Genomic DNA, 8,868 nt, shown 5'->3' with positions numbered 1-8,868 from the left:
TCCGCCTTCATCGTCTAAGCGTATACTAAAGTGACTCTCAACTTTCTTTCTGCTCTCGCCGAATATCGTGAACATTTATGGCTTGTTGGCGCTGCTGGAAATGACGTAATTACAGCAGCTTTCGAAATTCTCCAAATGTTGGAAATGAACAGAACAAAACAAATATGTGCGTCACTCATCCCGCACTGTTAGCACGAGCGACGTTCTTAAAGCTTAACGCCTCCATCGTTATCATCATTATCATCTCCAGCATTATCATCATCATCAAATATGCAAGCGCGCTATTCTGGACACAGCTATAGGGATGCTTGTTCAGCAGTACAGGAAATTTTACATCTTTCAAAGTGATCTTCATGCATTCCTAGTAGTGTTCCGTCTCAAACTGGCAACGGAGATTCCTTAGGTGCTTCCCACAAAGCAGCTCCCCTTCAGCACCCGCTCAGAGAGCGACGGTACCCGACATCGACTGTGACGCGAAAACAAAGGAGCTCATTTCGAGGCGACAACAGACGTCGTCCTTCGTTAAAGCGGTAACTACCGCGAATGCCAGTTTCTTGGCGCTGACAACCTCACCGTCACGGAAAGCGCACTAATTCATGCAAGGGATCAGCGTCGAGGACATCTACGGGAAATGTGTCACCTTCTCTTTCCTAAATTGTTACGTGGTTGCCTCATATGTGGGGGAGATCGCGCAAGATTGGACGCGGAGTGCGCCGGAACGGTGAGACGTCATAATAGGATTTTACGCATGACTCGATGATCGTAAGTGCCCGAGACACAGTCATCAGATTCCCTAATCTAGTCACCTAGGGGAATGAACTGCTTTAAAAGCGGACACCTTTGGTACAATAGTGTGCCCTGGCGTGTACGTCCTGATATGTTCTCAGACATGTGGTAAGCTCATACATTTAATGGGCTCCTACATTGAGTGGGCCTCCACATCTGGAGCCAATGTGAATAATGTTAAACAAACCCTTTTCTTGCACTCTTAATCCCGGATGTTTCCATCCCTGTGCCTGGAAGACTGCTCGTCTGTACGCTACCCCCAGTCGCAACAACTGGTGGCAGTAGTGGGATAGAACCTGCAGCAAACGCCAATCGGCAACAACTGGTTCCCGAGCAGCTGGATAAACGCAACGCGTACCTTGACCACGCGGCTCAGGGTTAGTGCCTGACGTTGCACTTGAGAGCCATCGAATTTTTATCTTTAACGGACTAAAAACCGATGTACCACGTACAAATGCCTACTGGGGTTGCTGCGCATCTCAGTAGAAAGGAGCTTTCAGCATAGATCTAATGCAGCTACTAAAGCCAGACTCCATACTTGCGTAGGAGTAATCGGTTCATGGAGATCTACCTGAATAATATTAGGTTGAATGCGACTAAGGATTAACAACTTCAAGGAACACATTGGATACAGTGAATAACTTGGGAACATGGTGCTACTTCGGCGGATAGCCGTTTGGCTTCTGGTATATTTTCCAGGCTTCAAATTCTCTTGGGAAAACAGAAGTAGACCACTAACAGCTTTTACTTGCGTTGCGATTTGCGCGCATTTCGCAGCTGGTTTGTGGAATAGCTGAGCCAAGCCTAAAGCAGTGACCATGAACCTAGTTATATTGACAAGAGCTAGCTTGCTGCGACTGTATGAAGAGCTCGACATAGAGGTAGAGAGTAACAGCTCAGAAACCGAGATTCGCAGAGATATTTCGAAAACAGCAGTGATCAGGAATACTTTGAATACTTGAGCAACCTAATTCTGAAAGAACAAGCAGCAATTGGGCATGAGCAGGAATGGATTAGGGAACAAGAAGTGGTACAAGCACTCACTCAACAGATTGAAAGATTCGAACAGAAGTTTGAGCCAAAGCAGCATAAATGTCAAGCACCGGTGGACATTGTGCATGGAAGGTCTAAAGAAGTAGCACGCAGGGCTGTACCGATGGTAGAAAGACAGGCTAATCCCAGTGACCCTATAAGCGCATAGAAGGCGATAGATCCGCAGGCCGTGGTGAACTTGCAGAGGAACCCGTTGATGGGGAGCGCATTGAGTGCGACGAGGTACAGTGCCATTGAAATACTAGAGAAGCAGCTAGGCCAGCTGCTGGCGATTTGGCACAGTTATCAAGGAAGTGCGTCGCGAAGGCAGTTCTTGCAATTAGAAGTCCGAAGAGACCCCGACTCGTTAGACAAGAGCAGCAGTGCAAAGTCCAATCGGTCAGAAATGTGCTCTGAAGCACATTTAATGCGCTGCAGGGCACCTGTGGACAGCTCCCACTTTTGCGAACTTTTTTGCACAAAAGCAGAGCTGCATGGTCCCGAACTGCTTGAAGCTCTCCGCCAGTCGAGGTAAGAACAATAGGAATGATTTACCCGCAACCCATTCAGACTGTGCGGTTGAGATCGAAATCGTGACCCACGCTATGAGTGCCGGTCTGCACGAGATATGAGTGGAAGGCTCGGAAATAAGCACCAGAAAGCATGCTAAGAGGGGTCGCGGAGTCAGGAATGCGGCAGGGAAAGCAACGCGGCGGAATAAAAAGAAAGACGCCAAACCATGTGGGGAGTGCCACGAGAGGGTTTGGAAGACGTGTTTGTCGCTTGGAATGTTTCCAGGCAGAGCGCGTCCGAGCTCCTGGACGAGCAATAAAATGAAGGGACGTTCCTTGCAGAGGTGGACAAAAGCCAGGGGAAATGATACAGGGCAGCGAGGCACTAAGGCCATGCGAATTGATCATGGCCGTGGCTATACAAGGCAATTTGTAGCTAGATGCCTAGAAGACATATATTCGGTACGTAAAGGTCTATGTGCCCCCTGTATTGCCTGGTTGATAAGGCGGGCTTTCAGGCTACGTCCTGCTCGAGTACTGCTTAAAGATATGCCGCAACCTTAAGCTATTCTGAATGAAAAGCGGCCCTAGAGGTGCCGTGGGAAAAGTTTGTTTGTTTCTTTATTTTCTGTGTTTGGTCAGACGTTTGGAGATATCCGATGCTAGAGATCGTTTCAATTACCAAACTTGCAGCTTTGTTTAGATTGTTTGTTTTAGAAGCTTCAATATTATCCAAGGGCTGATTTGCGTGCGCATAAATTTTTGAAGCACTATTTCTCAATATGTTTTTTTTTTAAAGCAGATAGACTTTTCTGTGTCAGATAAGTTGGCAACGTCAAGTCCAAGTGATTTGTTAGAAGCCTGTATTAGCGCGCCTGAGTATCAGTTCACTTCTCGGAAGTATTCGCGAGATTTTTTTTAAGGTAGAATGAGCTAGATGAAGAAACCATTGTGCAAATGCACAATTTTAGGAGGTGTTTGTACCGTTCTTTTAAGGCGTATTTTTTGCGGACACAAATCAGCAAAGCGTTATTGAGTGTCTCGCATGTGCATTTAGAAGACGGCAGTGGTTTAAAGTAGTATCCCTTAGAGCGTGCGTGGAAGCATCCAGGAGTAAGATTGAATCTTCTTGTAGATTTTAGCGCATAATTTACGCAGGATATTGTTCTTGTTGTTTGTTTCAGCATGAATCCTTTATGTACAGGAGAAAGAGAATGTCAGTGCGTGAGTGGCAAATATGAGTTAACGAGTTTTGACCGCAGAGTGAGAGCGACGCTGATAGAACATCCGTGAAGTCAACGAGGCTCTCAGTGGCTCTAGTATGTGTGATAATAACAGATGTAGAGTACCATTAGGCAGCTCATAGCGTTTGTGCTGCCTTCTACGTGTGGCTAAAGACTTGGCTGCACTGAGGGAGAGATCCGGCAATGGCATAAATGAATCCTCTCGCTCTGCTTCCAAGCAGGGTGATTATGTTGGTTTATTTGATTTCTTGTCCGCCACCTACTGGTCATGGTCATTGGTTACAGATAAACCAATGCTTATGACCAAGTAGATCAGTTTGCGTAACTTGTTTTGAGCAGTATGCGGAGATACATTCTCAGTAAAGACCTAAACGCTCTAAATATCACCGCTGCAGTTCTGTTCTGAAAATGGTCCAAAGTATAAAGTTCGTGCCCACCGAAAATCCATAATTCCTGTAGCTCAGTGGAGAGAAGAATTCCGATTTGTTCCCTGTCTCTGCGAATACCTCTATAAGTGGGATCAGGACTCATATATCAAATTCTAGGAAAAGAACGCTTTCAACCGTCCGGTGTAACTTTGGACATACATTCTCAAGTACTGTAGCAAACGTGGAGGCTGTTCTCACCTGGTAGACTCTAGCAGCCGAGTAGACGCCTAAGCAGTCACACAATGTTTCTCTGCTAATTTTTCATTTTAATAGAAAGTTCCAAGTTTCAGTTTGCAGACCGGGATGGTTTCCACATATAGTGCTGTGGTGTTTGATGAAAAGCTCATCCTCGACTGCCTTAAGCACTTGAAGCCTTCCCTATCCTGCGGCCCGGACGGTGTCGCCTCTACTATTCTAAAAACTTACGGCACTATATTTGCCCCAGTATTGACATCTGTATTTAATAACTCTTTGAATGCTACCCCTTTGCCTCATATCCTCCTGAGTTTCGAGGTGTATTATAGTTTACAGATTTTGTGAGCTTTTCAGAAATTGATGCTTACGTTACAGAGACGAAACGTGATTTTTAGTATTTCACAATTATCGGCTGTATTAGCACAGCATGATGTCCAATATATTGGACACTGGAACTCTACCCGATCATTTTTGTGGAAGTGGGTATGCAGTAGCAAAGGACAAAATTAATATTGCAAATGGCTTCAAACGTGCAAAATCTGTTTATTAATCAAAATTTCATTGCAGAAAAAGAACGAGCGATAATGTATGAAAAATAGAACTTACTTTTTCGGCGGTTCCGTACAAAGCCGTCCTGCTGAGCGCCATCATTGCAAACACTCCTGGTGTCCGAACTACTGATGCATTTTCAACAAAACTTTATAGGTGGCGCTAGTAGGTGTCTAAAATATCGGATAATTCGGTTTTACGGGCTAAAACATGCTGCCGCCTGGGTAGTGACAGAGTATTTGATGTGCAATATATTGCACAAATGCGCCATAGCCGCCACTCAGGAGGATATGTTGAAAACTTCTCGTGTTTTTGCTCGGTTTAAGTCTAGCAGTACAACCGATGTTTCGGAATATTGCCTGGTTTCTTTTGTCTGTGTCACGTCTAAGGTATTGCGCTTAGACGTGGCACAGACAAGACACTCTTCACAATAAGGCAAGACTGTCCACAACAGATTGTTTTTCACTGCGAATAACTCCTTGGTTCCAAATCAGGATGAATGCCGACAGCGAGTGGGGCTATACTAATCCAGGTGCAACCAAACTAGGAAGGCCCACTAAGCTTCAACAAAGACACTCCCTCACCAGACCAGGGATTGGCCTCCCTTGTACAGTATTCACCCACCAACCTTTCTCCTGGTTCCTACAATTATCCCATGGCCCTCAGTCCCCAGCAGCTGTGGAGCACCTGACCAAGGCGGCGATCAGACGCGTAACGCAGCAGAGGGTGCTAAAAATCTCTGGACCCAGACAGACCGCCAATGAAAACCGACCCTCGCAACCTTTAACACCCGAACTCTGTCAAATAAGGCTGGCTTAGCAGGACTCTTTGAGGAACTATCAGACATTGTTTGCGATATTATTGGCCTTAGTGAGATGAGAAGAACTGGTGAGCTTCATACCGTGCTGACTAACTGTCATGTCCTCTGGTATAGAGGTCTCCCAGATTAGAAGTAATACGGGGTAGGATTCCTAATTCATAAGAGCATAGCGGGTAACATTGGCGAATTCTACAGCATTAATGGGAAGGTAGCAGTAGTCGTAACCGAAATTATTAAGACGGGTACGTTAGAGGCAGTACAAGCCTACGCGCCAACATCCAGTGGCGATGATGATGAAGTAGGTCAGTTCTATGGAGATGTTGAATTAGCGATGACAAAAGTGTAAACTCTGTATTCTGTAGTAACGGGTGACTTCAATGCAAAAGTGTGGGAAAAGCAGGCTTTTGAACAAGCAATTGGCACTATAGCATCGATTCTAGGAACGCTAGAGGAGAGATGCTGGTAGAATTCGCAGAAAGGAATAATCTGCGAGTAACTAACACCTTTTTCGCGAAACGTTGCAACAGAAAGCGGACTTGGAAAATCCCTAACGGTGAAATGAAAGAAATGAAAATGATTTCATACTTTTTGCCGAGCCCAGCATAATACAGGATGTAGAAGTGTTAGGTAAAGTAACGTGCAGTGATCATAGGTTATTGAGGGCTAGGATTCACCTTAATTTGAAGGAGAAAGAGTAAAATTGGTCAAGAAGAAACAGGCCAACTTAGAGGCAGTAAGTGTAAAGGGAGACGAATTCAGGCTGGTACTTGCAAACAAATATGCATCCTTAGAACAGAGAGATGAAAATGGCATAGAGGTAGTGAATGAAACCTTAACTAGGCGGCCTTCAGCTGGTAGCATTTGAAGTGGGAGGCAAGGCACCAAGGCAGCCAGTAAGCAAGCTCTCCCAAGTAACAAAGCACCTCATAAAAAGAACGACAAAGTATAAAAGTAGCCCACTCAAGAGATAAGATAGAATTCGTGGAACTGTCAAAACTGATCAACGAGGCGAAAATAAGGGATATTGGAAATCATGTCTTGAGAAAGACTGAAGAAGCCGTAAAATATGGACGCAGCCTCAAATCAATTAGAAGGAAACTTGGCGTAGTACAAACCACGAGGTATGCATTGAAACATAAGCAGTGTAATATCATCTGCAACCACTGGAGGTAAAGTAAAAGGAGCGGAAAAATTCGATAGTTACCTTTACAGTACCCAGAGAAGCCGCAATACCTTCATTCGAAGTAGTAATGAACAGGATACAGAACCTCGTCCTCTAACTAGCGATGAAGTTAGAAGGGCCTTGCAAGACATGAAACGGAGAAAAGTGTCAGCAGAAGATGGAATAACAATTGATATAACCAAAGGTGGAGAATACATGTTGTTTGAGAAACTGGCGGCTCTCTATGAGAAGTGTGTGTCGACTTCAAGGGTCCCAGAAAACTGGAAGTATGCAAACATTACACTAATCCAAAAAAGGGATACGTTAAAGAATTGAAAAATTATAAGCCCATTAGCTTACTGCCAGTATTATATAAAACACTCACCAAGATAATTTGCAGTAAATGAGGTTAACCCTGGACTTTATTCAACCCAGGGAACAGGCTCTCTATATGAATTTCATAGATTACGAAAAGGCATTTCATTGAGTAGAGATACCAGCAGTCATAGAAGCATTACGCGATCATGGAGTACAGGCCGCTTACGTAAATGTTTTCTAAAATATCTACAGAGATTCCACAGGTACTTTAATTCTACACAAGAAAAGTGTGAAGATACCTATGAAGAAAGGGGTCAAACAAGGATACACATTCTCTCCAATGCTATTGACAGCGTCCTTGGAGGAAGTACGCAAGATATTAAACAGGAGAAAGCTTAGGAGTAAGGCTCGACGGCGAATATCTCAGTGACCTTCGGTTCGCAGATGACATTGTTCTCTTCAGCAATACTGCAGATGAGTTTCAACAAATGAATGAGAAGCTTAACAGAGAGAGCGTACGAACGGGGTTGAAAATTATCGTGCAGAAGACAACGATAACGATCAATAGCTGAACAAGGGAACAATAGTTCAGGATCACCAGTGAGCATATGGAGTCTGTGAAAAAGTACGTTTACCTAGGTCATTTAATCACATGGAACTCTGATCATCAGAAGAAAATTCACAGCAGAATAAAAATGGGTTGGAGCGCATACGGCAGACGTTGTCAGCTCCTGACTGGAAGCCTTACCGTTATCATTGAAAAGGAAGATGTACAGTCAGTGCATTTTACTGGTGCAGACATATGGGGCGGATACTTGGAGACTGACAATGAAGCTTGAGAACAAGTTAAGAACCGCGCAAAGAGTGATTGAATGAAGAATGCTAGGCACAACGTTAAGAGACAGAAATATAGCTGTTTGTATCAGACAGCAAACGAATATAGCTGATATTCTAATGGACATTAAGAGAAAAAAAAGGAAGCTGTGGCGGTCATGTGATGCGCAGGTTAGGTAACCGTCGGACGATTAGGGTTACAGAATGGGTATCGAGAGAAGGGAATGGCAGTCGATAACGGCAGAAAAGTAGGTGGGGCGATGAAATGAGGAAATTCGTGGGCGCTAGTTGGAAACAGTTGGTGCATGACGGGGATAATTTAAGACCGGAGGAAGAGGCATTCGTCCTACAGTGGACATCAAATAGGCTGTTGATGATGATGATGACACAGATCTCCACGCCGGTGCTTCAAAGGGGCCAGGCTGACACAATCTACTGTAACCTCAGCAAACCTTTCTGTGTAGTCAGCCACTATTTTTTTCTGATCTAGCTTAAGCACTTCGGTGTTGACTCGTTAATTGTCGATCTCTTGTGCAGCTATCTTCTTGATAAATCTTGTTACCGTAACGTCAATGGTCAAAGTCTTCTTTTTACATGGCAACTAGTGGCGCCCCCCAAGGATCAGTATTAGGACCACTTTTTTTTTTAGTTTTTGGTTTTGAAGTCTTTTCTGGTTTTGGGAATTCTTGATTTTTCTTGCATGTCCATGATATCAAGATATTAAAGGAAATTCATGCTGTTGATACTGTGGCAATCTGCAGTTTGATCAGCTCTATTTTTTTTATGGATGGTGCAAAAGTAATCTCCTGACCTCGCATGCATTTAAAACCAAACTCATGACTTTCACGCGCAAAACAGCAAGCATTTCGTTTTGTTATTGTGTAGCTTCTGTACCATAGTGTAAGGTTTGTGGGATCAGTGATCTCGGTGTGCTTACCGAAGAAACTGCGGGACACAGTTTCGATTTAACAAAATTTTCCGCCGTTCG

Source organism: Dermacentor albipictus, chromosome 7 (assembly GCF_038994185.2).
Source record: "Dermacentor albipictus isolate Rhodes 1998 colony chromosome 7, USDA_Dalb.pri_finalv2, whole genome shotgun sequence".
In the NCBI taxonomy this organism is placed as follows: Eukaryota; Metazoa; Arthropoda; class Arachnida; order Ixodida; family Ixodidae; genus Dermacentor; species Dermacentor albipictus.
The sequence above is the reverse complement of the archived record's forward strand: the minus strand, read 5'-3'. Positions refer to the sequence as shown.